General features: G+C 43.6%; 1 protein-coding gene and 1 non-coding gene across 9 annotated transcripts in view; both read right to left on the bottom strand.

The window, feature by feature from the left end:
• The window catches only part of TNIK (TRAF2 and NCK interacting kinase), a 560,172-nt gene that overhangs the window by 471,285 nt on the left and 61,720 nt on the right, over positions 1-27,167 (bottom strand). The gene's annotated exons all lie outside the window — the stretch shown is intronic.
• LOC119934650 lies at positions 7,813-7,950 on the bottom strand. Its single transcript, XR_005452992.1, has one exon. It is a non-coding gene; the product is annotated as a small nucleolar RNA SNORA7 (small nucleolar RNA).

The following is a 27,167-nucleotide window of genomic DNA, read 5'->3' as shown; positions in this document are numbered from 1 at the left end:
TTACTCTCCCCCCTTTCGAAGCCTTATTGAAGGCACATCTCCTCCAAGAGGCCTTTCCTGACTGAGGCCCCATCTCCTCCCCCAACCCCGTTTTCCTCTTATTCCCACTCCCTTCTGAACTGTCACAACACTTATGCACATATCTGTAATGTATGAAGTCTGTCTCCCCTTTTCTAGACTGCAAGCTCATTGTGGGCAGGGAATGTGTCTGTTGATTGTTGTACTGTACTCTCTGAAGCACTTAGTACAGTGCTCTGCACACAGTAAACATGACAATGAGTGAACGAATAAATTCAGTGCTGCTGACATTTGGGCTCACACTAAAGTTCACAGAAAGTCTTAATCATACCAAGGTGGGAGGGGGAAGGAATAAAACATTTACCTACTGAGTTCTGCAAGGAAAGGCTTGAGATCAGTGGAAGGCCCTGGGGCAGGAGAAAAAGGCACAAGGAGATGGAAGATCAAAGATGTACCCAGGGCTCTTTCACTATCATTCTTTGATCCTCTGCCACCTGTGTACTAAGGGCCCCTGTAAAAATGCCCAATTACCTGGCTCAAGCTAACTCAGAGCTTGAGAGGAAAGGGAGAGGAAGGGGAAGATGGGATGGGAGAAGGAGAGGTGATGGCAAAGAAAGGGAAGGTAAGATGGGGATAAAGTTTAGGGGGGAGAAAGGAAAGGGGGAAGGGAAAGGAAAGGGGGAAAGAGAATTGGAGGAGAAAGGGAGGGGGAGGCAGAGAAAGAAAGGAGCTAGGAGTGGAGAAGAAAAATGAAGGGAGAGAAAGATGAAGAGGAAAGGTGAACTGAAGATAGAGTGGGAGAGGGAAAAATGAACAGAGAGGGAGAGGAAAACGGGAAAAAACAGGGAAAGAAGGAAGGAGAGGGAAAGAGGAAACAGGAGCTATGTCTTCCCACTCTACTGCATTGTTCTCTCCTTAAAGCCTTTTATTTTTTAAGGTATTTGGTAAATACATACTATGTGCCAGGCACACTGGATATAAACTAATCAGATTGGACATACTCCCCGTCCGTACCACATGGGGCTCACAGTCTTAATCCCCATTTTATAGATGAGGGAACTGGGGCATAGAGAAGTTAAGTGACTTGCCCAAGGTCACACAGCAGACAAGTGCTTAACAAAAACCATTACGATGATTGTGACTATAATTCTATTTACTTTGTTAATGATGTGCATCTAGCTTTATTTCTATTTGTTCTGACGACTTGACACCTGTTCACATGTTTTGTTATGTCATCTGTCTCCCCCTTCTAGACCTTGAGACCATTATTGGGTAGAGACCGTCTCTATATGTTGCCGACTTGTACTTCCCAGGCGCTTAGTCCAGTGCTCTGCACACAGTAAGTGCTCAATAAATACGATTGAATGAATGCATATAGCTATAATTCTATTCATTCTGACGGTTTTGACACCTGTCTACACATTTTGTTTTGTTGCCTGTCTCCCCCTACTAGACTGCGAGCCCATTGTCAGGTAGGGACCGTCTCTCTATGTCGCCAACTTGTACTTCCCAAGCGCTTAGTACAGTGCTCTGCACACAGTAAGTGCTCAGTAAATGCGATTGAATGAAAGTGGCAGAGCAGGGATCAGAACCCAGATCCTTCAGACTCCCAGACATGTGCTCTATCCACTAGGAAATTCTGCTTACTTGGCTTGGCACACAGTCACCACTCAATTAATGATACTTATTGAACATTTCCTGTGTGCAGAGCACTATATTAAATGCTTCGGAAACAATCTAACAGTTGTTAGAAACAATCCCTGTATTTTAGGAAGCAGTGAAGCCTAGTGGAGAAAGCACAGGCCTGGGAGCCAAAGGACTTGGGTTTTAATCCCAGTTCTGCCACGTGCCCATTGTGTGACCTTGGGAAAAGCACTTAACTTCTCTGTGCCTTAGTATTCTCAACTGCAAAATGAGGAGTCAATGCCTGGTTTTTTTGTTTGTTTATTTTTTATGGTATTTGTTAAACTCTTACTATGTGCCAGGCACTGAACAAATCACTAGGGTAGATACAAGATAATCAAGTTGGACACAGTCCATGTCCCAAATAGGGCTCAGAGCCTTCATCCTCATTTTACAGATGAGGTAAATGAGGCACAGAGAAGTGGAGTGACTTGCCCCCAGTCACACAGCAGACAAACTCCTTAGGATCAGGGAACGTTTCTGTTAATTCTGTTGTATTGCACTCTCCCAAGCCCCTAGTACATTGCTCTGCAAATAGTAAGTGCTCAATAAATACCACTGGTTGACTCAAGTGGCAGAGTGGGAATTGAAACCCCGGTCCTCTGACTCCCAAGCTTGTGCTCTTTCAACAAGGCCATACTGCTTCACCTGTTCTCCCTCCTACTTAATAATAATAATAATAATAATAATAATAATGGCATTTATGAAGCGCTATGTGCAAAGCACTGTTCTAAGTGCTGAGGAGGTTACAAGGTGATCAGGTTGTCCCATAGAGGCTCACAGTCTTAATCCTCATTTTACAGAAGAGGTAACTGAGGCACAGAGAAGCTAAGTGACTTGCCCAAAGTCACACAGCTGACAATTGGGATTTGAACCCTTGACCTCTGACTCCAAAGCCCATGCTCTTTCCACTGAGCCACGCTGCTTCTCTACTTAGTCCACTTATACTGTGAGCCCCATGTGGGGCAGGGACTCTATCCAACCTGATTAACTTGTATCTATCCCTGCACTTACTATAGTGTTTGACACACAGTAAGTCATTCATTCATTCAATCATATTTATTGAGCGCTTACTGTGTGCAGAGCACTGTCCTAAGCGCTTGGGAAGTACAAATCGGCAACATATACAGACGGGCCCTACCCAACAACGGGCTCACAGTCTAGATGGGGGACTAGTAAGTGTTTAACATATACCAAAAAAAGAGCTTTCACTTTAAAGAAGGTGTTCATAGTCTATATTAATCACTCAATAAATAGCGTAGGTTGACTGGATAATAGAAAAAGATGGCCCCAAGATTTCTGATAATCTCAAAAACCATGGTAAATCACTCACTTATCCCTGAAGGCTTCATTCATTCATTCAATCGTATTTATTGAGCACTTACTGTGTGCAGAGCACTGTACTAAGTGCTTGGGAAGTACAAGTTGGCAACATATAGACACGGTCCCCTACCCAACAGCCAGCTCACAGTCTAGAAGGGGGAGACAGACAACAAAACAAAACATATTAACAAAATAAAATAAAATAACAAAATAAAAATAAAATTGTTATCAGTTCCAGGTTTCAGCATCACCTTCACTTCACAAATCACAAATCATCTGTAGGCCCGGTATGGGCAGGGACTGTCCCTCTTTATTGCTGAATTGTACTTTCCAAGCACTTAGTACAGTGCTCTGCACACAGTAAGTGCTCAATAAATACCACTGAATGAATGAATGTTTTGTTATTTGGGGGGTTTTGTCATCTGTTACATCCCCTTAAGATTCTGTAAACTCATGGAAGCATGAAGCAGCATGGCGTAGTGGATAAAGTTCAGGCATGGGAATCAGGAGGTCATGGGTTCTAATCCCAATCTCTGCCACTCATCTGCCATGTGACCTTGGACAGGTCACTTCACTTCTCTGAGCCTCAGTTCCCTCATCTGTAAAATGGGGCTTGAGACTGTGAGCCCCATGTCGGACAGCGGCTGGGTCCAACCTGATCCCCTGTATTTAGCCCATCACTTAGAACAGTGCTTGGCACATAGTAAGCACATAAATACCATAATCATTATTATTATTATTGTTATTATTACTATTAAGGATAGGGAGCATGGCTACCAACTCTACTGTTACTATACCCTCCCAAATCCTTAGTCCAGTGCACACAACAAGCGCTCAGTAAACAAATTCTTTCATTCATTCAATCATATTTATTGAGCGATTACTGTGTGCAGAGCACTGTACTAAGCGCTTGGGAAGTACAAGTTGGCAACATATAGAGATGGTCCCTACCCAACAGCGGGCTCACCATCTAGAAGGGGGAGACAAACAACAAAACAAAACATATTAACAAAATAAAATAAATAGAATAAATATGTACAAGTAAAATAAAGAGTAATGAATATATATATATATATATATATATATATACAGGTGCACATACAGCCCAGCATATACAGGTGCTGTGGGGAGCGGAAGTAGGTAAGGCGGGGGGATGGGGAGGACTGAATGACTGAAATTCATTCAATTGTATTTATTGAGTGCTTACTGTGTGCAGAGCACTGTACTAAGCACTTGGGCAATCCTGAAATGATCGCTTCAGTGATGAAGCCCAAAGACTTCATCACTGACTTTAAATTCACTGACTTTAAAACCCTAGTCATATCATGCTTAATCAAAATCAATCGTATTTATTGAGCGCTTACTGTGTACACAGCACTGTACTAAGCGCTTGGGAAGTACAAGTTGGCAGCATATAGAGACAGTCCCTATCCAACAGTGGGCTCACAGTCTAAAAGGGGGAGACAGAGAACAAAACCAAACATACTAACAAAATAAAATAAATAGAATAGATATGTACAAGTAAAATAAATAGAGTAATAAATATGTACAAACATATATACATATATACAGGTGCTGTGGGGAGGGGAAGGAGGTAAGATGAGGGGGATGGAGAGGGGGACAAAGGGGAGAAGAAGGAAGGGGCTCAGTCTGGGAAGGCCTCCTGGAGGAGGTGAGCTCTCAGCAGGGCCTTGAAGGGAGGAAGAGAGCTAGCTTGGCGGATGGGCAGAGGGAGGCCATTCCAGGCCCGGGGGAGGATGTAGGCTGGGGGTCGATGGCGGGGACAGGTGAGAACGAGGTACGGTGAGGAGATTAGCGGCAGAGGAGCGGAGGGTGTGGGCTGGGCTGGAGAAGGAGAGAAGGGAGGGGAGGTAGGAAGGGGTGAGGTGATGGACAGCCTTGAAGCCAAGGGTGAGGAGTTTCTGCCTTACACACAGATTGATTGGTAGCCACTGGAGATTTTTGAGGATCCCAAGGAGGGGCTGACAGTTTGTCTTGACATTTGAGCCCCACCCCCTGAACAAGGTGTCAGTACACAGACTGGCCATGGGCCACTGGCTAATAATAATGATGATGGCATTTGTTAAGCACTTACTAGTACAAAGCATTAGTCTAAGCGCTGGACACTGAGGCCCTTCAAGCGCAAGATTCCTGATGTACCTGATTGCTCCTGCCTCTTCATTTTGAATAACGATTATTTTCTTTCAATTTCCTAACCATTTTCCCGAACAACCTAGCAGCTAAGGGTTACTCTCTCTGACTACCGGCATGAGCACTGACAATTTCAGCAGAACCATGGCAACACGATGGGAATGCGGGTTATTTACACAAAGCCAGACTGGTCTCTATTCAAACCACTGCTCTACTTTTCCTTGGTCTCTCTTTTCCCACTGTGTTGCAATAGAGGGCACACTGCTTCTTTTAAAAAGACTTATGAAAACTCATATTTTCTTAATCTGGAAAAACTGGAGAAAAAAAAAACAGATTTCCACAAATCCCAAGGTGGAGGAGGCTCCGTGAGGATGATGGGAATGTCGATGGAAAACTGCATTTTTTGAACAGCATATTAAAATTTAGGCAGAAATACCCAAACAAAACGTGGGTATCAGTAGCACCCACCAAGAGAGCAACTCCCCAATTCCTGCCCTAGGAGCCACTTTTCCATATTCATGAAGCAATATGCAAGGGCAAGCATTACATCCCAACCTGTAAGAATCCCAAACCATAAAGTGTCTTCATAAAATTGAGGGAACACCTATCTGAAGGGTGGAGATTTTCTCTAACAGGAAAAGGCAGAAACAGATGCAGACCTCAAATACTATTTGATAAGTGATAAGGATTTCAAAGGTGAACTACATAGTTCATCCGGTCCGTTTAGTGAGAGGCACTGTGTTACGCCTGAATGAGGAAAAATCGAAGCATGTACAAACAGGTGGTCTATTAAAATCTTTAAACTGGATGGGAACAAAAGACAGGACAAGCAGTGACGGTGTTCAGCACCTAATAGAGCCTGTTCTAAGAATAATAAAGCACTGGTTTCTCCTTAGCTCACAAAGGGATACAATGGCACCTACTGAATTTTCCTTCGCGACCACAACTCAAGAGAAATGAGCATCTTGAACTCCCGTGGTTTTGTTGAACTTTATCGAGAACTGAAATATTCATGACGAGATGGTAAGCCAGGTAAGATTTTGGGTACACAGACCCTCTGCTCATCGATAAGTGTTGTGAAATAGGCTGACATATTCACTCTATGCCCTGCTGCTATTCGAGAAAAAATTGAGAAATTGGGAAGCTGATGTGTTTCTGATCTTATTGGATGTCCTCCCATTCAACTGCCATTCAACTTTGAAAATCCCTAAATCAATCAATCAATCAATCGTATTTATTGAGCGCTTACTATGTGTAGAGCACTGTACTAAGCGCGTGGGAAGTACAAATTGGCAACATATAGAGACAGTCCCTACCCAACAGTGGGCTCACGGTCTAAAAGGGGGGAGACAGAGAACAAAACCAAACATACTAACAAAATAAAATAAATAGAATAGATATGTACAAGTAAAATAGAGTAATAAATATGTACAAACATATATACATATATACAGGTGTTGTGGGGAAGGGAAGGAGGTAAGATGGGGGGTAAGATCAATCATAAAGGAATTGATCAGTGCTAATGGCTTGACTCTGCAAATAGAGAAACATGAAAAAATCCCAAAACACAACTATGAACCATTATGGGCTAATACTGAGCCTGATAGCCAGAATAACTGTTTATGTTAAAAAAAATATACTCTATCATGGTGCTAAATGAACATGACTTCAGTAATAACAGTTCCAACATTTTCTCAATGTTAAGCACAGGTAAAAAATTTCCCCCTCAATTCCCAAATGATATCTTTAACTTCCCAATGCAGGAATTCCAGGAGGTAGAAGTAAAATCACTAACAGGCAAATTTGAATAAGAGAAGGATGAAGAACCGCAAAGATCCCAACAACTTGTCTTGACAACTTGCGAAGCAGCGTGGCTCAGTGGAAAGAGCACGGGATGTGGAGTCAGAGGTCATGGGTTCAAATCCCGGCTCTACCAACTGTCAGCTGTGTGACTTTGGGCAAGTCACTTCACTTCTCTTCACTACTCTTCACTTCATTACTCAAGCTTAGAGAAGCAGCGTGGCTCAGTGGGAAGAGCGCGGGCTTGGGAGTCAGAGGTCATGGGTTCGAATCCCGCCTCCCCCACATGTCTGCTGTGTGACCTCGGGCAAGTCACTTCACTTCTTTATGCCTCAGTTCCCTCATCTGTAAAATGGGGATTAAGACTGTGAGCCCCACATGGGACAACCTCATCTCCTCGTGTTCCCCCCAGCGCTTAGAACAGTGCTTTGCACATAGTGAGCGCTTAACAAATACCAACATTATTATTATTATTATTCTCTGGGCCTCAGTTCCCTCATCTAAAATGGGGATGAAGACTGTGAGCCCCACGTGGGACAACCTGATCACCTTGCATCCTCCAGAGCGCTTAGAAGAGTGCTTTGCACATAATAAGAGCTTAAAAAATGCCATATTATTATTATGCTGTCGAGTTGTCTCCGACCCATAGTGACACCATTGACACCTCTCTCCCAGAACGCCCCACCTCCATCTGCAATCATTCTGGTAGTGTATCCAGAGTGTTTTCTTGGTAAAAATACAGAAGTGGTTTACCATTGCCTCCGTCTGCGCAGCCAACTTGAGTTTCCACCCTCGACTCTCTCCTGTGCCGCTGCTGCCCAGCCCAGGAGAGGTGTGACTTGTAACAGACTGCCTTCCACCCACTAGCCACTGCCCAAGCTAGGAATGGAACGGGCAGGCCTCTGCTCGACTCTCCCTCCAATAGTCGAGACTGGGAGTGGACTGGAAACTCTCCAGGTGCGACCCTGAGAGGGGCCCAATAACTTAAATTCAAACAATTTATACACATGCAAGAATTAGGCTTCCTTACCACTTGGGAAGCAGCGAGGCCTGGTGGATAGAGCATAGGCTTGGGAGTCGGAAGGACCTGGGTTCTAATCCCAGCTCTGCCATTTCCTTGCTGTGTGACCTTGGGCAAGTCACCTCACTTCTATGAGCCTCAGTTTTTGGGTTTTTTTATAATGGCATTTATTAAGCGCTTACTATGTGCAAAGCACTGTTCTAAGTACTGGGGCGGTTACAAGGTGATCAGGTTGTCCCAAAGGGGCTCACAGTCTTAATCCCCATTTTACAGATGAGGGAACTGAGGCCCAGAGAAGTTAAGTGACTTGCCCAAAGTCACACAGCTGACAAGTGGCAGAGCCAGGATTTGAACCCATGACCTCTGACTCCAAAGCCAGGGCTCTTTTCCACTGAGCCACGCTGCTTCTCAGTTACCTCATCTGTAAAATGGGGATTAAAACTGTGAGCCCTATGTGGGACAGGGACTGTGTCCTACAAGATAAACTTATAGCTATCCCAGCACTCAGAGTGATTGGCACATAAGCGCTTAACAAATACAATTATTATTCATTATTATTATTATCATTATTAAAGAACATACGTTGTAGACCATACTCAAGCTTCCAAAAGTTAATCCAGACCACAGCAACTTCTCAGGGTAATTCTAATAAATGATCTTTCCTTTAATTTTCTGACAGAAATAGTTGACTGACTTCAGAGAAGAGTCCCCCAAGCAGGACAATGATATGTACCCTTCCTTCCTCTCCCCCTCACCCCCCTCTCCATCCCCCCCATCTTACCTCTTCCCCTTCCCCACAGCACCTGTATATATGTATATATGTTTATACATATTTATTACTCTAATTTGTACATATCTATTCTATTTATTTTATTTTGTTAGTATGTTTGGTTTTCTTCTCTGTCTCCCCCTTTTAGACTGTGAGCCCACTGTTGGGTAGGGATTGTCTCTATATGTTGCCAACTTGTACTTCCCCAGCATTTAGAACAGTGCTCTGCACACAGTAAGCACTCAATAAATACGATTGATTGACTGATGTACATTCTCAAAAACTGCAGCTTTTCTGAACTCCATGGAAAACTTACTTCCCAAAGGAAGCATCCAAATAACATGGCAATAATGATGCTGACCTTAAATGTAAAATTCACGCATAATGCCTACTTACAATTTGTTTAAAAATTCATACACTTTTAGAAGGATAAACAAACTGTAGTACTATTTAAAATATACACACATGCACACACGTACACTTCTACTGGCAAACATAAAAGCCATTACTTGTCTGCTGTGTGAGCTTAGGCCAGTCACTTAAATTCTCTGGGCCACAGTTATGTCATCTGTAAAATGGGGATTAAATCCTCCTCCTTCCAATTTAGACATTGAGTCCTATGAGGGACAGGGACTGTGTTCAACCTGATTAACCTGTGTCTACCCCAGTACTTAGAAGAGCCCTTGGCACAATGTAAGCAACAAATAAAAAACATTTAAAAAGCCACCTGTAATAATAATAATAATAATGGTTTCTGTTAAGCGCATACTATGTACCAAGCACTGTTCTATGCGCTGGGGTAGATACAAGGTAATCAGGTTGTCCCACTTGGGGCTCAGTCTTAATCCCCATTTTACAGATGAGGGAACTGAGGCACAGAGAAGTTAAGTGACCTGTCCAAAGTCATTCTGCCGACAAGTGGTAGAGGTGGAATTAGAACCCATGACCTCTGACTCCTAAGCCCAGGCTCTTTCCATTAAGCCACGCTGCTTTCCTAACCTATAGTTATTTTAGTATTTGCATGAGCAAAAAATGTGTCCAAACTTGCAACAAAATACACACACTAGTTTTCGCTAATCGATCCATCAGTGGTATTTATTGAGCATTTAATGTGTGCAGAGCACTGCATGAAGCGCTTGGGAGAGTTCAAAAAAACAGTATTAGTGGATATGTTCACAGCCCAAAACAGCTTACATCTAGAGGACTTTTATCATGTTATTATTGGTCAAAAAAAAAGACAAAGGTATAGCAGGAAAAGGGTATAGTCAAATAGTCCCAGAAGCTCTAAACCACCTATAGCAGAGTCAATATTCATTAGGAAAAAAATCTGAGAAAAGTGAAGGATTCCTAATTTATGCACCAAACTGGTGATTTGATCTGATCTTTTTTTTTTTTTACCTGAATAATAAAACCACAAAGGTTTTTTCTCTGTGCTTCAGTTACCTCATCTGTAAAATGGGGATGAAGACTGTGAGCCCCACATGGGACAACCTGATCACTGTGTGATCAGAACAGTGCTTGGCACATAGTAAGCGCTTAATAAATGTCATTATTGTAATCATTTATTATTATTATTATTATTATTAACAAGGGCCCTGGGAGTCAGAGGACCAGGGTGCTAATTCCAGCTCTGCCTCTCACCAGCTGGGTGATGTTGGGCAAGTCACTTAACTTCTCTGTGCCTCACTCACCTCATATGTAAAATGGGAATTCAATGCCTGTTCTCAGTCTTTCATAATAATAATAAAATAATAATAATAATAATAATAATGACGGTATTTGTTAAGCACTATGTGCCAAGCACTGTTCTAAGCATTGGGGTAGATGTAAAGTAATCAAGTTGTCCCATGTGGGGCTCACAGTCCTAATCCCCATTTTACAGATGAGGTAACTGAGGCACAGAGAAGTGAAATGACTTCCCCAAAGTCACACAGCTGATAAGTGGTGGAGCCAGAATGAGAACTCATGACCTCTAACTCCCAACCCGGGAGCCTCATTTGAGAGCTGAAATCTTGTGTCTACCCCAGAACTTGGCAGAAAGTAAGCACTTCACAAATATCATGATTATTATTATTGTTATTATTTCCCTTCCTGGTGTCATGTTTTCAAAATTCTATGCATGAATCCTGTTTGTTTTCTCTGGTCACGAGTCGGCAAGAATCTCCACTTAGGCAGACCAAGTGGAACATCAGGTCAGAAACAGTTTACAGAATGCAAACACTCTTCAGTTGTTCTAATGAGTTCTGCTTGCCCTGTTGGCCCATGAATGATTGAAAGAGCAGCTCCCAAGCCTGGGAAAAAGTTTCCGATTTTCCCAGTCTGCCTCATTGAGAGCTGTTCCCCTTACCTACAACCACCCTGGCTTGAACTCTCTGGAGACTATCCTGAGGTTCCCAAGGATGCCGGGAGGGAGAAGACGAACCCCAAATCATCATCATCATCATCATCATCAATCGTATTTATTGAGCGCTTACTGTGTGCACAGCACTGTACTAAGCGCTTGGGAAGTACAAATTGGCAACATATGGAGACAGTCCCTACCCAACAGTGGGCTCAAACACAACCACACACAATCTCCCCAAGAGTATCTGACGCCACAAACACACACAATCTCCCCAAGAGTATCTAACGCCACAAACACACACAATCATCATCATCATCACATCAATCGTATTTATTGAGCGCTTACTGTGTGCAGAGCACTGTACCAAATGCCACCTGTCAATCAGGCAGATGGGCCGCTAGACTGACTGTAAACTCCTTGAAGGCGGGAATAAGGTCTACCAACACCGAGCTCAATAAGCTCAGCCAGCGCTCAGTAAGTACCACTGACTGACTGGTTGACTGATGCTACTTGGGAAAACTCTGGCACAGGGCCAGTGGTTGGTAACTCCAGGCCCTTTAGCTCTGTCTCCCTCATCATCATCAATCGTATTTATTGAGCGCTTACTATGTGCAGAGCACTGTACTAAGCGCTTGAGAAGTACAAATTGGCAACATATAGAGACAGCCCCTACGCAACAGTGGGCTCACAGTCTAAAAGGGGGAGACAGAGAACAAAACCAAACATACTAACAAAATAAAATAAATTGGATAGATATGTACAAGTAAAATAGAGTAATAAATATGTACAAACATATATACATATATACAGGTACTGTGGGGAAGGGAAGGAGGTAAGATGGGGGAGATGGAGAGGGGGACGAGGGGGAGAGGAAGGAAGGGGCTCAGTCTTGGTCTCCCTGCAACTCTTTCAGCCATTTTAAACTTGGTATCCGGAGTTTGGGTTCACCCCACACAGATCTGAATCTAAAATGGGATTTTTCTATTACAAAATTCCTTTCCGGAAATACGCCTGGCCCTCAGTAGACCAAGCCAACGTCAGGGCACTTCCACTACGGAAAGAGTTTTCAGAGCCTGGGGAAGGCTAGCGAGTAAATGGTCAATTTACAGAACGTTTGTAAATTAATGGTAATTTGACAATATGCACGCATTTCACAGGAACAAGTCTGCCGTAATCCAAGGTAAATATCACAGAGTTTAGTACGGAGTAGTAAATTGAGTTGCCAACAGGAGCTTTTGTCAATGTGCTGGGTGAATGTTAGACTGGGAAGAAAATGTAAGAGAGACTTTCAAGTATAAAGGAAATTTGTCTTTGGGACGGTGTCTTCTTCTATCTGATGTATATCACAATACGTATACTGCACACGTACTTGCCTTAAATGGGATGTACTGAAGTAAAAAGTGGTAACTTCCACTTTAAAACTTATTTCTCCAGTTAATTTTTGTCAGGGGAATATCCAGAGATTCTTGGAACTAATTCAGTCAAAGGGACATAGAGGTCCTTGGGTCGATTACTCTACCTCCAAGCTAGCCTTGTGGCTAGCTAGTGTAGCCACAAAGCTACCTGTTCCATGCAAGGAAGATGTTCCATACTTATCCCCTGAACTCCATCCTGGTGAATGTAGATGAAAACCATCCCCATTCTCCTGTGTGTCCAAATAAACCCCATTTCCATGAATCGCGTGGTCGCAAGCACTTAGTACAGTGGTTTGCACACAGTAAGCACTCAAAAAACACATTTGAATGAATGAATCAATCAATCGTATTTATTGATCCCTTCCTATGTGCAGAGCACTGTTCTAAGCACTTGGGATAGTACAACACAACAAAATTACCCTATTTTGGGACAGGGACTGTGTCCAACCTGATTTTCTTGTACCCACTCCAGGTTTAGTACAGTGTATGGCACTCAGTAAATACTAAAATACCATAACAGGACCATAACAAGCTTACAATTCCATCTTTAGACGCACTCATCTTTTTCAGGCCTTCCCCGGATTTGCTCATCAGGATTAAGGAGGGTTTCTTCTGCAAATTCTGTGACTACGTGCCCAGTGAGAATGGATGCAAAGAATCCAATGAAACAGGAAGATCTAGCAAGACTCTGCCTGCAGGGCTGCCCCTAATAGTCTGGAGGTTTACAGCAAATACAGGATTTAACAGCCGCACCAAGATATAATCTCTGGGTCAGTGCTTAGCCATTGGGACTGCTTCTAAACGCGTTTCTGGCCAGGGGCCAGTCGAGCAATTATACGGCAAGCATTGGACAAGGCAAGAAGGTGCAAACAGTAAGCACCTAGAATAAGAATCACATCAACAACTCAATTTAAACACACACATACACACACAGAAATTTTCCTCCAGCAACTTCTCTAAATAGAGACCTGTAAAGTTATCCCTGACCACAGCCTTTAAATCACATAATGACCTGATCGTGGACCTGAAACCCTTACAGTCTTGGTAGCCAAAGAGGGGTGTTTTAGGGAGGTGCTGTAGGAGGGCTGGGGAGAGATGATATTTCTGGGGGATTCAAGTTGAAAAGTAAACTACTTGTGCCTGATGGAAACGGAATGCAAATCTAAGTGAGTAGAAACCCTTGCTCAGAGGCAGTGATTTACGGTACGGCTGCAGTGAGGGGGAATGTGAGAGGTTCAGATTTTCCTAGGTAATCAAAACCCTCCAAAAATACTAAAGCAAAGCGGCATGGCTTAGTGGAAAGAGCACGTGCCTCGAAGTTAGGACTTGGAAGGTCAGGAGTTCTTATCCTGGTTCCAACATCTCCTGTGTGGTCTTGGGCAAGTCATTTCACTTCTCTGTGCCTCAGTTACCTCATCTGTCAAATGGAGATTAAGATTGTGAGCCCTGTGTGGGACAGAGACTGTGTCCACTCGATCTGCTTGTACCACCCCAGCATTTAGTATAGTGCCTGGCACATAATAAGCACTTAACACATACCATAACTGTTGTTGTTGTTATTGGTTCTAATTCCAGCTCCACCACTTGTCTGCTTTGTGACCTTAGGCAAGTCACATCACTTTGCTGTGCCTCAGTTACCTCATCTATAGGATGGGGTTTAAGACTGTGAACCTCATGTGGGACATGGACTGCTTCCAACCTAATTAGTTGGTATCTACACCAGCAGTTAGTGCAGTGACTGGAACATAGTAAGCGCTTTAATAAATACCATCACAAAAAGAGGCGGGGAAAAAAGGAGCTGGTACCTTCCGTTGAGGGCTTCTTTAAACATGGCAGCTTCAAAATTCATTCATTCATTCAATTGTATTTATTGAGTGCTTACTGTGTGCAGAGTACTGTACTAAGCTCTTGGGAAGCACAAATCATCAACATATAGAGACGGTCCCTACCCAACAACGGGCTCACAGTCCAGAAGACAGGCTCTGTCCACATCTTTCACAAATCACTGCAGGCTTGATGTGTCAGTCACTGAAGCTTTTGGAACCAGAGCGTTGAGGGATTTGGGCTCAGATTTTCCTACTGAATGCTCACCTTGTCTCCTCACGGTCTGTTGCTCCCTTCCTTTTGTTAGGGGTAGACTAATGGGTAAAAGAGTTGCTGACAGATAAAGGACCAATTGGGTCTATTTCGAAGAGGAAAGAAGCAAAGATTAAATTCCTGTACACTTTATTAAGAGTCGGTTTGTTTCCCTGACCTATTTCCTCCTGTTCCTCAGAAAGGTATGAAGTGGATCATGGAAAGTGGGAACTGGATATATTCCAGTTGGTCTGGCATGAAGATATTGCCAATATCCCGCCCATCAGTGCCTTCGCAAGTCTCTTCCTTCTTTTTATTCACAGGATCACAAACAGTCACCAATAACGCAGCTTGTTGTGGGATCACCACGGCATTATCCTTGACTCCTCCCTCTCATTCAACCCATCACCAAATCCTGCCGGTTCTCACCTGTCCCGCCGTTGACCCCTGGCCCACGTCCTCCCCCTGGCCTGGAATGCCTTTTAACTTGTACATATTTATTCTATTTATTTTATCTTGTTAATATGTTTTGTTTTGTTGTCTGTCTCCCCCTTCTAGACTGTGAGCCTGCTGTTGGGTAGGGACCGTCTCTATATGGTGCCAACTTGGACTTCCCAAGTGCTTAGTACAGTGCTCTGCACACAGTAAGCGCTCAATAAATATGAATGAATGAATGCCCTTTTACTTGTACATATTTATTCTATTTATTTTATTGTGTTGTCTGTCTCCCCCTTCTAGACTGTGAGCCCGCTGTTGGGTAGGGACCGTCTCTATATGGTGCCAACTTGGACTTCCCAAGCGCTTAGTACAGTGCTCCGCACACAGTAAGCACTCAATAAATATGAATGAATGCCCTTTTACTTGTACATATTTATTCTATTTATTTTATTTTGTTGTCTGTCTCCCCCTTCTAGACTGTGAGCCCGCTGTTGGGTAGGGACCGTCTCTATATGGTGCCAACTTGGACTTCCCAAGCGCTTAGTACAGTGCTTTGCACACAGTAAGCGCTCAATAAATACGCTTGAATGAACGAATGAACTTCACAACATTGCTAAAATCCGCCCTTGCCTCTCCCTTCAAACTGCTACTACGCTAATTCAAGCACTCATCCTATCCCTCCTAAATTACTGCATCAGCCTCCTTGCTGACCGCCCAACCTCCTGTCTCTCCCCACTCCGGTCCATACTTCACTCCGCTGTCCAGATCACCTTTCTGCAAAAAAGCTCAGGACATGTCATCTCCCTCCTCAAAAATCTCCAATGGTTTCCTATTCACCTCCATATGAAACAAAAACTCCTCACCATTGGCTTTAAGCACTCGATCACCTTGCCCCCTCTTACCTCACCTCGCTTCTCTCCTTCTACAACCCAGCCCACACACTTCACTCTTCTAGCGCTAACCTTCTCACTGGGCCTCCATCTCACCTGTCTCACCACCGACCCTTGGCCCACATCCTGCCCCTGGCCTGGAATGCCCTCCCTCCTAAAATCCACCAGACAATTACTCTCCCCGCCCCTTCAAAATCTTATTGAAGGCACATCTTCTCCAAGAGGCCTTCCCAGACTAAGCCCCACTATTCCTCATCTCCGACACCCTTCCGTGTCACCCTGACTTGCTCTCTTTGCCCTTCCCCCCACCCTGCCAGCCCCACAGATCGTGTGTATATAAGTGTAATTTTATTTATTTATATTGATGTCTGTCTCCCCCTCTTCTAGACTGTGAGCTTGTTGTAGGCAGGGAATGTCATTGTTTATTGTTGTATTGTACTTTCCCAAGAGCTTAGTACATTGCTCTACCAAACAGGATTGAATGAGTACAATATAACAGTAAATAGTCAAGGATCTATTCGGATTTATAGATTTTCCAAGGAATCAATAAGCACCTTGTGTGGGCAAGGAAAGTCTCTCTAGCTTCTGCTGTACTTATCATAACCGTTCTCTCCCCCTCTCCCCCTTGTCCCCCTCTCCATCCCCCCATCTTACCTCCTTCCCTTCCCCACTGCACCTGTATATATGTATATATGTTTGTACATATTTGTTACACTATTTATTTATTTATTTTACTTGTACATATCTATTCTATTTATTTTATTTTGTTAGTATGTTTGGTTTTGTTCTCTGTCTCCCCCTTTTAGACTGTGAGCCCACTGTTGGGTACAGACTGTCTCTATATGTTGCCAACTTGTACTTCCCAAGTGCTTAGTACAGTGTTCTGCACACAGTAAGCGCTCAATAAATACAATTGATGATGATGATGATGATGAACGGTTTGGGTCTACTGAATGCCCAGAAATCACTGATACTACTAATAAAAAGCAAACACTGGTGTAGTGCATCAAAACCCTTTAGAGTTGCACCTTTAACACTCCTTTTCCCTTTGAAATTTCTTCTTGATCTAAGCATCTGCCTTTCACCCTCTGAACAGGCCTTAGTGTAAGGGGAAGGAAATAAAACGGTGAAGTCATAGGGATATTCACCTTGCTTATCTTGGCAAGGAAAGCAATTTCCTGATCTTGTTTATGCAGTTTTCACTCCCGGTCTGGAGTTCACAGATGTTTTGGAGATGCTAATAGCTAAGGTTTCACTATTCACACTTTCGAAATTGTTCTTCCTCAGCCCCAGTCTGTCGCTTTTCCGCTGGATCCCTCACAACAGGTGTCATAACAGCAAGTTACCGAGAAGGTATCATAGAGCTGTTACATTTCCAGGGCTAACAAAGAGTTATGAAAAAACAGCAATACGCAGAAATACTAGTTTGAGATGATCAGTTAAGAAAGGCAATGCCGGGAACTGCCCAAGAACAGCACAAAAAGACACACCGATTCACCTCAAAAATCTCCAGTGGCTACCAGTCAATCTACGCATCAAGCTAAAACTCCTCACTCCCAACTTCAAGGCTCTCCATCACCTCGCTCCCTCCTAAAGAAGCAGTGTGGCTCAATGGAAAGAGCACGGGCTTTGGAGTCAGAGGTCATGGGTTCGAATCCCGGCTCTGCCACATGTCTGCTGTGTGACCTTGGGCGAGTCACTTCACTTCTCTGAGCCTCAGTTCCCTCATCTGCAAAATGGGGATGATGACTGTGAGCCCCACGTGAGACAACCTGATCACCTTGTATCCCTCCTAGCGCTTAGAACAGTGCTTTGCACATAGTAAGCGCTTAACAAATGCCATCATTATTATTATCATTATTACCTCACCTCCCTTCTCTCCTTCTCCAGCCCAACCCGCACCCTCCACTCCTCTGCCGCTAACCTCCTCACTGTGCCTTGTTCTCGCCTGTCCCGCCATCGACCCCCCGGCCTACGTCCTCCCCCGGCCCGGAATGCCCTCCCTCCCCACGTCCGCCAAGCTAGCTCTTTTCCTCCCTTCAAAGCCCTACTGAGAGCTCACCTCCTCCAGGAGGCCTTCCCACACTGAGCCCCCTTTTTCCTCTTCTCCTCCCCCCCTGCCCTACCTCCTTCCCCTCCCCACAGCACCTGTATATATGTTTGTACAGATTTATTACTCTGTTTTACTGTTCTATTTATTTACTGTTTATTTACTGTTATATTTACTGTTCTATTTATTTTGTCAATGATGTGCATCTAGCTTTACTTCTATTTATTCTGACGACTTGGCACCTGACCACACGTTTTGTTTTGTTGTCTTTCTCCCCCTTCTAGACTGTGAGCCCGTTGTTGGGTAGGGACCGTCTCTATATGTTGCCAACTTGGACTTCCCAGTGCTCTGCACACAGTAAGCGCTCAATAAATACGACTGAATAAATGAATATCCCACCGGTTCTCTCAACGATATTGCTAAAATACCACCTTTTCCTCTCCATCCAAACTGCTACGGCACTGATTCAAGCATATATCCTATCCCACCTAGCCTACTGCATCTGCCTCCTTGTTGACCACCCTTGACTCTTGTCTCTCCCACTCCAGTCCACACTTCACTCTGCTGTATGGCTCATTTTTCTAAAAAAAAAATTTTCTGTCCATGATTCCCCACTCCTCAAGAACATCTCATGGTCACCTCTGCATCAAACGGAAACTCTTTACCATTGGTTTTAAAGCACTCAATTAACCTGCCCTCTAGCTTGCTGTTTTCCTATTATGTCCCAGCATGTTCACTTTGCTGTTCCTTCATTCATTCAATCATATTTATTGAGCACTTACTGTCTGCAGAGCACTGTACTAAGCGCTTGGGAAGTACAAGTTGGCAACATATAGAGACGGTCCCTACCCAACAATGGGCTCACAGTCTAGAAGATAATAATGATGGCATTTGTTAAGCGCTTACTATGTGCAGAGCACTGCTCTAAGCGCTGGGGGTGGGGGGGAATACAAGGTGGTCAAGTTGTCCCACGTGGGGCTCACAGTCGTAATCCCCATTTTACAGATGAGGCAACTGAGGCTCAGAGAAGTGAAGTGACTTGCCTAAGGTCACACAGCAGACATGTGGGGGAGTCGGGATTCCAACCCATGACCTCTGACTCCAAAGCCCGTGCTCTTTCCACTGAGCCACGCTGCTTCCCTAAAACCATCAAACACCATCCTACTCACTGTACCTCCATATCCTCTATCTCGCCATCAACCCTTGCTCATGTCTTGCTTCTGAACTGGAACTCTCTCCCCTTTCATATGCGACAAACCATCACCCTCCCCACCTCCAATGCCTCACTGGAATCATACTTCCTCCAAAAGGCTTCCCTGACTAAGCTCTCATTTCCTCCACACCCTCTCCCTTATACATCACCTTTGTCCTTCCATTTACACCCTTTATGGGCCATGAGAAGTAGCATGGCCAAGTGGAAAGAGCATGGGCCTCAGAGTCGGAGGACCTGGGTTCTAATCCCTGCTCTAACACATGCCTGCTAGATAATAATAATAATAATAACAATAATGATGGCATTTATTAAGTGCTTACTATGTGCAAAGCACTGTTCTAAGCGCGGGGGAGGTTACAAGCTGATCAGGTTGTCCCACGGGGGACTCACAGTCTTAATCCCCATTTTACAGATGAGGTAACTGAAGCACAGAGAAGTTCAGTGACTTGCCCACAGTCACACGGCTGACAATTGGAGGGGCCAGGATTTGAACCCATGACTTCTGACTCCAAAGCCCGTGTTCTTTCCACTGAGCCACACTGCTCGATGACCTTGGGCAAATCATTTATCTCCTCTATGACTCAGTTTCCTCAAATGTTCAATGGGGATTCAATACCTGTTCTCTCTGCTACTTAACTGTGAACCCCATGAGGGACAGGGACCATTTCTGACCTGATTACCATCAATCAATCAATCAATCATATTTATTGAGCGCTTACTGTGTGCAGAGCACTGTACTAAGTGCTTGGGAAGTACAAGTCGGCAACACATAGAGACAGTCCCTACCCAACAGTGGGCTCATAGTCTAGGAGGGGGAGACAGAGAACAAAACCAAACATACTAACAAAATAAAATAAAAAGAATAAATAGAATAAATAGAATACCATGAATCTACCCCAGTGCTTAGAGTAGTGTTTGACACACAGTAAGCACTTAAATATATATATAAAGTATATCTCTATAAACTATATAAAATAAAATATACATATGTATATATATATATATACACACATACTATAGTGTTTGGTATGCAGTTGGGTCAATATATGCTGTTTTCTATTAGGGCTCTTGAGAATAGAACAGAAAAATCAACATTCTCTGAAAGGACAATTTTTTCTTCATTCCTCCCAATCCACTGTAGCAGAGACCCAATCCTGCAGAGTCCCAATCCGGCAGCCTACGTAAAGTCAAAATCAATCAATCAATCATCTTTATTGAGCATTTACTGTGTGCAGAGCACTGTAAGCACTATATGCTGTGTGACTTTGAGCCAGTCACTTCACTTCTCTGGGCCTCAGTTACCTCATCTGTCAAATGGGGATTGAAGCTGTGAGCCCATGTGGGACAAGGACTGTGTTCAATATGATTTGCCTGTACCTACCCCAGCACTTAGTACAGTGCCTGACACACAGTAAGCACTAACAAATATCACAATTATTATTATTATTATTGTTATTATTAATAAGGGAGTACAATATACAGACAAGCAGCATGGCTCAGTGGAAAGAGCCCGGGCTTTGGAGTCAGAGGTCATGGGTTCAAGCCCCGGCTCCACCAATTGTCAGCTGTGTGACTTTGGGCAAATCACATCACTTCTCTGTGCCTCAGTTACCTCAACTGTAAAATGGGGATTAAAACTGTGAACCCCCCGTGGGACAACCTGATCACCTTGTAACCTCCCCAGCGCTTAGAACAGGGCTTTGCACATAGTAAGCACTTAATAAATGCCATCATTATTATTATTATTATTATATTCCCTGCCCACAATAAGCTTACACTGTAGATGGGGAGAAAGACTTTAATATAAATAAATTACAGATTTATTAAATTACCTGTTGCCTTGTCTTGTCTTATGCTGTAGTGACACTATAATGATAATAATAATAATAATAATTATGGTGTTTGTTAAGCGCTTACTATGTGCCAAGCACTGTTCTAAGCACTGGGGGTAGATACAAGGTAATCAGGTTGTCCCGCATGGGGCTCACCGTCTTAATCCCCACCTTACAGATGAGGCAACTGAGGCACAGGGAAGCGAAGTGAATTGCCCACGGTCACACAGCAGACAAGTGGCGGGGCCGAAATTAGAACCCACGTCCTCTGACTCCCGAGCCCGTGCCCTTGCCACTAGGCCATGCTACTTCTCTAGGCCATGGACACATCCAACTTGTACTTCCCAAGCGCTTACTACAGTACTCGGCACACAGTACGCGCTCAATAAATACGATTGAATGAATGAATCTCTCCCAGAACACTTCAACTCCATCTACAATCATTCTGGTAGTGTATCCATAGCACTTTCTTAGTAAATGTCCGGAAATGGTTTACCATTGCCTCCTTCCGCACGGTAAAAACGAGTCTCTGCCCTCGACTCTCTCCCGTGACGCTGCTGCCCAGCACAGGTAAAGCTAACCTTTACCCACCTTTAAAATAATATATGCTATAAAATTTAAGTGCATCAACATGAAAGTTTTCCTCATAGATCAGAGCTGACTTTCATTGGGCTTGACCTTTAAGAGAGTTCATGCAACTGGCAATATTGTGAATAAACCATCATTCAAGCTAACAAAATGCACCCAAAGGATGCATGCTTTGTACAAGAAAAAAAAAAATGATACTATTTTACTATTTACCCTTTCAGGAGACAGCATTTCCTGGGATCCTACAATATACTATGGACAAACCTGAAATATTGCCATATCATTTTACATCCAGTTGAAGGCTGAAAAGTTAATATATAAAATAACTCAAAAGAGAGTGGAAAAGAACAAGTAGAGCATACAATAGTGTAGAAGGAATGATGAAATACAAAGAGAAAAACTAAACCTTCTGCTGCGGAGGAAAAGCAGCATGGTCTAGAGGAAAGAGCACAGGCCTTGGCGTCAGAAGGACCTGGGTTCATTCGTTCATTCAGTCGTATTTATTGAGCGCTTACTGTGTGCAGAGCACTGTACTAAGCGCTTGGGAAGTACAAGTTGGCAACATATAGAGACGGTCCCTACCCAACAAGGGGCTCACAGTCTATAAGGGGGAGACGGACAACAAAACAAAACATAGTACGTATTTATTACTCTATTTTATTTGTACATATTTATTGATTTTATTTTGTTTTGTTTTGCCGTCTACCTGTATATATATATGTAGCGTGGCTCAGTGGAAAGAGCCCGGGCTTTGGAGTCAAAGATCATGGGTTCAAATCCCGGCTCTGCCAAGTGTCAGCTGTGTGACTTGGGGCAAGTCACTTCACTTCTCTGTGCCTCAGTGACCTCATCTGTGAAATGGGGATTAAAACTGTGAGCCCCCTGTGGGACAACTTGATCACCTTGTAACCTCCCCCAGTGCTTAGAACAGTGCTTTGCAACATAGTAAGTGCTTAACAAATGCCATCATCATCATCATCATATAGACAGGTGTCAAAATCGTCAAAACAAATAGAATTATAGCTGTATGCACATCATTAACAAAATAAATAGAATAGTAAATATGTACAGTTCGAATCCTTGCTCCGCCGCTTGTCTGCTGTAGGACCTTGGGCAAGTCACTTCACTTTTCCAGGCCTCAGTTATCACATCTGTAAAATGGGGACTAAGACTGAGCCCCACGTGGGGGAGGGAGTGGGTCCAACCTGATTAGCTTATATCGACGCTAGCACTTAGACAGGGCTTGACACATAGTAAGCACTTAACAGATGCCATTATTACTATTAGGAGATGGAAGAGTAGCTGTCAGAGAAGAGCAGCAGTGGAGAGGACACCATAATGTTGGTGGATGAGTTTTCTTTCATCATCATCATCGTCATCAATCGTATTTATTGAGCGCTTACTATGTGCAGAGCACTGTACTAAGCGCTTGGGAAGTACAAATTGGCAACATATAGAGACAGTCCCTACCCAACAGCGGGCTCACAGTCTAAAAGGGGGAGACAGAGAACAAAACCAAACATACTAACAAAATAAAATAAATAGAATAGATATGTACAAGTAAAATAAATAAATAAATAGAGTAATAAATATGTACAAACATATATACATATATACAGGTGCTGTGGGGAAGGGATGGAGGTAAGAAGGGGGGGATGGGAGGGGGAAATTGTTCTTTCAGGACAATTTTTGGTTTTGATGCTGAGTTGCCGCTGTTTTTCAATGTGGCTTAGGGGTCACGTTAACAAAATACTCAGACAGCTGCATGTGGTGTTTGTGGTGAGTACAGGTAGAAGTAAAAAGTACAGATCTCTAGATCTTCAGTTTGGTCTGAAGCTTTCAGACATATTTAACATACTCGCAACGAATGCATTGAATTTATTTTGGTTTTCTCATTTCCCGTCTATCATTATACCTTTTATTGTATGATATTTATATTATATAAATATTTATATTGCATAGTAAGTATATTGATTTGTAAATATAAATATTTATAGTCTGCAGAGATAACATAAACATTTGTGGCTGATGTATTTGTTTATCTGTACAGCTTTTCCCTGACAAATTAACAGCAACTCATTTTGAGCGGCCACGGAATGCAATTTATCATGTACACTTTGTACCTTAGTCCCCTCTTCGATACACGTGGAAGCAACGTGGCTTAGTGGAAGAGCACGGGCTTGGAAGCCTGAGGTCGTGGGTTCTAATCCTGGCTCCGCCATTTGTCAGCTGTGTGACTTTTTGTCACTTAACTTCTCTGTGCCTCAGTTACCTCATCTGTTAAATGGGGATTGAGACTGTGAGCCCCATGTGGGACAACCTGATTACCTTGCATCTACCCCACCATTTGGAACAGTGTTTGGGATGTAGTAAGTGCTTAGCAAATACCATTATTATTATTACTATTATTATATGTGGACTACTGTCGGTTTTTATTTATATATGTATTTGGATATTCATTTACTTAGCTATTTCATTCTGATCACTTTGTACTTCTTCCTGTTCTATCCTTCTTCTTTCTCCTGCTCCTCTAATTTGTAAACAAAAACTCTGACAACTGGTTTCCTCCATTAGATTGGAAGCTCTGTGAAGACAGGGAACACCAATGGCATTTAATGAGTGCTTCTGGTGTGCAGAGAACTGTGCTACGTCCTTGTGAGAGAACAAAAAATGGACTTGGTAGAAACCTACCCTCAAGATGCTTACAGTCTAGTAGCTTCTGGAGCTTCTGTTGTACTCGGCTTTAAAACACTCAATAATAATAATAATAATAACAATAATTGTGGTATTTGTTAAGGGCTTAACTATGTGCCAGACACTGTACTAAGCGCTGGGGTGGACACAAGCAGATCAGGTTGGACACAGTCCCTGTCCCATACGGGGCTCACATTCTCAATCCCCATTTTACAAATGAGGTAACTGAGGGCCACAGAAGTGAAGTGACTTGCCCAAGGTCACACAGCAGACAAGTGGCAGAGCCGGGATTAGAACCCATGACCTTCTGACTCCAAGGCCCCTGCTCTATCCACTACGCCATGCTGCTTCTTGCCCGCTCCTACCTCACCGCTTCCCTACTACAACTCAACCCGCCCATGTCGCTCCTCTAACGCTAACCTTCTCTCTTTATCTCAATTTCGTGGCTCAGCGGAAAGAGCCCGGGCTTTGGAGTCAGAGGTCAGGGGTTCGAATCCCGGCTCCACCACAAGTCTGCTGTGTGACCTTGGGCAAGTCACTTAACTTCTCTGAGCCTCAGTTACCTCATCTGTAAAAATGGGGATTAAGAGTGTGAGCCCCATGTGGGACAACTTGATCACATTGTATCCCCCCCAGCGCTTAGAACAGTGCTTTGCACATAGTAAGCGCTTAACAAATGCCATTATTATTATTATTATTATTACTATTATCTCACCTCCAACCTCTCGCCCACATCCTGCCTCTGGCATGGACCGCCCTCCCTCTTTATAACTTTCATAGCCTTATTGAAGGCACATCTCCTCCAAGAGGCCTACCCTGACTAAGCCTTCTTTTCCTCTTCTCCCACTCCCTTCCGCATCGCCCTGACTTGCTCCCTTTATTCATCCCCCTTCCCAACCCCATGGCACTTATGTACCCAACTGAAATTTTATTTATTTACAATAACGTCTGTCTCCCTGTCTAGACTGTAAGCTCGTTGTGGGCCGGGAATGCATGTTATATTGTACTCTCCCAAGTACTTGAAGCAGCATGGCTCAGTGGAAAGAGCCCGGGCTTTGGAGTCAGAGGTCATGGGTTCTAATCCCAGCTCTGCCACATGTCTGCTGTGTGACCTTGGGCAAGTCACTGAACTATTCTGAGCCTCAGTTACCTCATCTGTAAAATGGGGATTAAGACTGTGAGCCCCACGTTGGACAATTTGATCACCTTGTATCCCCCCACCAGCGCTTAGAACAGTGCTTCACACGTAGTAAGCGCTTAAATGCCATTATTATTTATTTAATAAATAATGTCTGGCACACAGTAAGCACTTAATAAATATGACTGACTCGTCTCCAAGAACTTAATTCCGTTCTTCATTCTCAATAAATCCTCAAGCCCGCTGACTGAAGGATTTACTTGAGTAGGCTGGTACACTGCCTGATGCTAGGAACTGATCATCAATCTGAAGAAAACTGAAATCAAGAGGTTCACAGTCACCATGTCTTTGTATGAGTGTTCAAGGAGCAGTCTAGAAGTAACTTTTCTCTCTCTTGGACTTTTAATGATGCTCCTGGTGAGCTGGAAGGATGCGTTTCATGGATTATTAAGAGTGGAAACTACACAGCATGGCCTAGTGAAGACCTGCATGGCCTAGCGGAAAAAGCATGAACCCGGGAGTCAGACAACCTGGATTCTAATCCAGACTCCACCACTTTTTTTTTATGGTGTTAAGCGCTTACTACATACAAGGCACTGTTCTAAGTGCAGGAGTAGATACAAGGTTGGACACAGTTCCTGTCCCACATGTCATACAGATGAGGTGACTGAGGCTTAGAGAATAATAATGATGGCATTTATTAAGCGCTTACTATGTGCAAAGCACTGTTCTAAGCGCTGGGGTAGCTACAAGGTAATCAAGTTGTCCCACATGGGGCTCAAAAACTTAATCTTCTAGACTGTGAGCCCACTGTTGGGTAGGGACCGTCTCTATACGTTGCCAGCTTGTACTTCCCAAGCGCCTAGAGACTTACCCAAGGTTACACAGCTGATGAGTGGAGGAGCCGGAATTAGAACCCAGATCATTCTGACTCCCAAGTCACTAGGTTATGCTGCTTCACTGGTCTGCTCTGTGACCTTGGGAAAGTCTTTTAACGCCTCTGGGCCTCAGTTTCCTTAACTGTAGAATGAGGATTCGATTCCTGTTCTCTCTCCTACTTAGACTGTGAGCCCCATGTGGGACGGGGACTGTGTCTGACCTGATTATCTTGTATCTACCCCAGCCCATTAACAGTGTTTGACACACCATAAGCCCTTAAGTACCAAAATTAATTAACCTAACCCTAGCACCTAGGTCTTCTGCTGTCTCCTCCAACATGACAGCACAGGTCAACAGGAATAGAACTACTTCATAACTCAGTTTTCCCTCTGAGCAATGGGGCCTGGATCAGATAGGGCTCCCACTCTGCCGTTATAAAACAACTTCAGTATTCAGATGGACTTCTCGGGGCAGTCACATGTACTTCGTAATTTCCAGACCCCAGATTTGCCGGTGGGATCATTTTTTTCCCCCGCCACTTGTCTGTTGTGTGATGTCGGGTGAGTCACTCACTTCTCTGTGCCTCAGTTACCTCATATGTAAAATGGGGATTAAGACTGTGAGCCCCTTGTTGGACACGGCCAATTAACTTATAATTACCTAAGGCCTAGTTTACTGCCTGAAACATAGTAAGCACTTAACAAATACCATGAAAAAGTTTTTGTAAAATCTATCTTTTAGAAGAGTTGGTATAGGGAACCTCTTGTCCCACTCATAAAGAAGGCTCTTTAGGGGCTCGCTGACATTTCTTACACTGTTCTCTCACTCCATTATAATGCTGCTAG

Source organism: Tachyglossus aculeatus, chromosome 1 (genome assembly GCF_015852505.1).
Source record: "Tachyglossus aculeatus isolate mTacAcu1 chromosome 1, mTacAcu1.pri, whole genome shotgun sequence".
Taxonomy (NCBI): Eukaryota; Metazoa; Chordata; class Mammalia; order Monotremata; family Tachyglossidae; genus Tachyglossus; species Tachyglossus aculeatus.
This window is presented reverse-complemented; position numbering and strand designations above follow the sequence as displayed.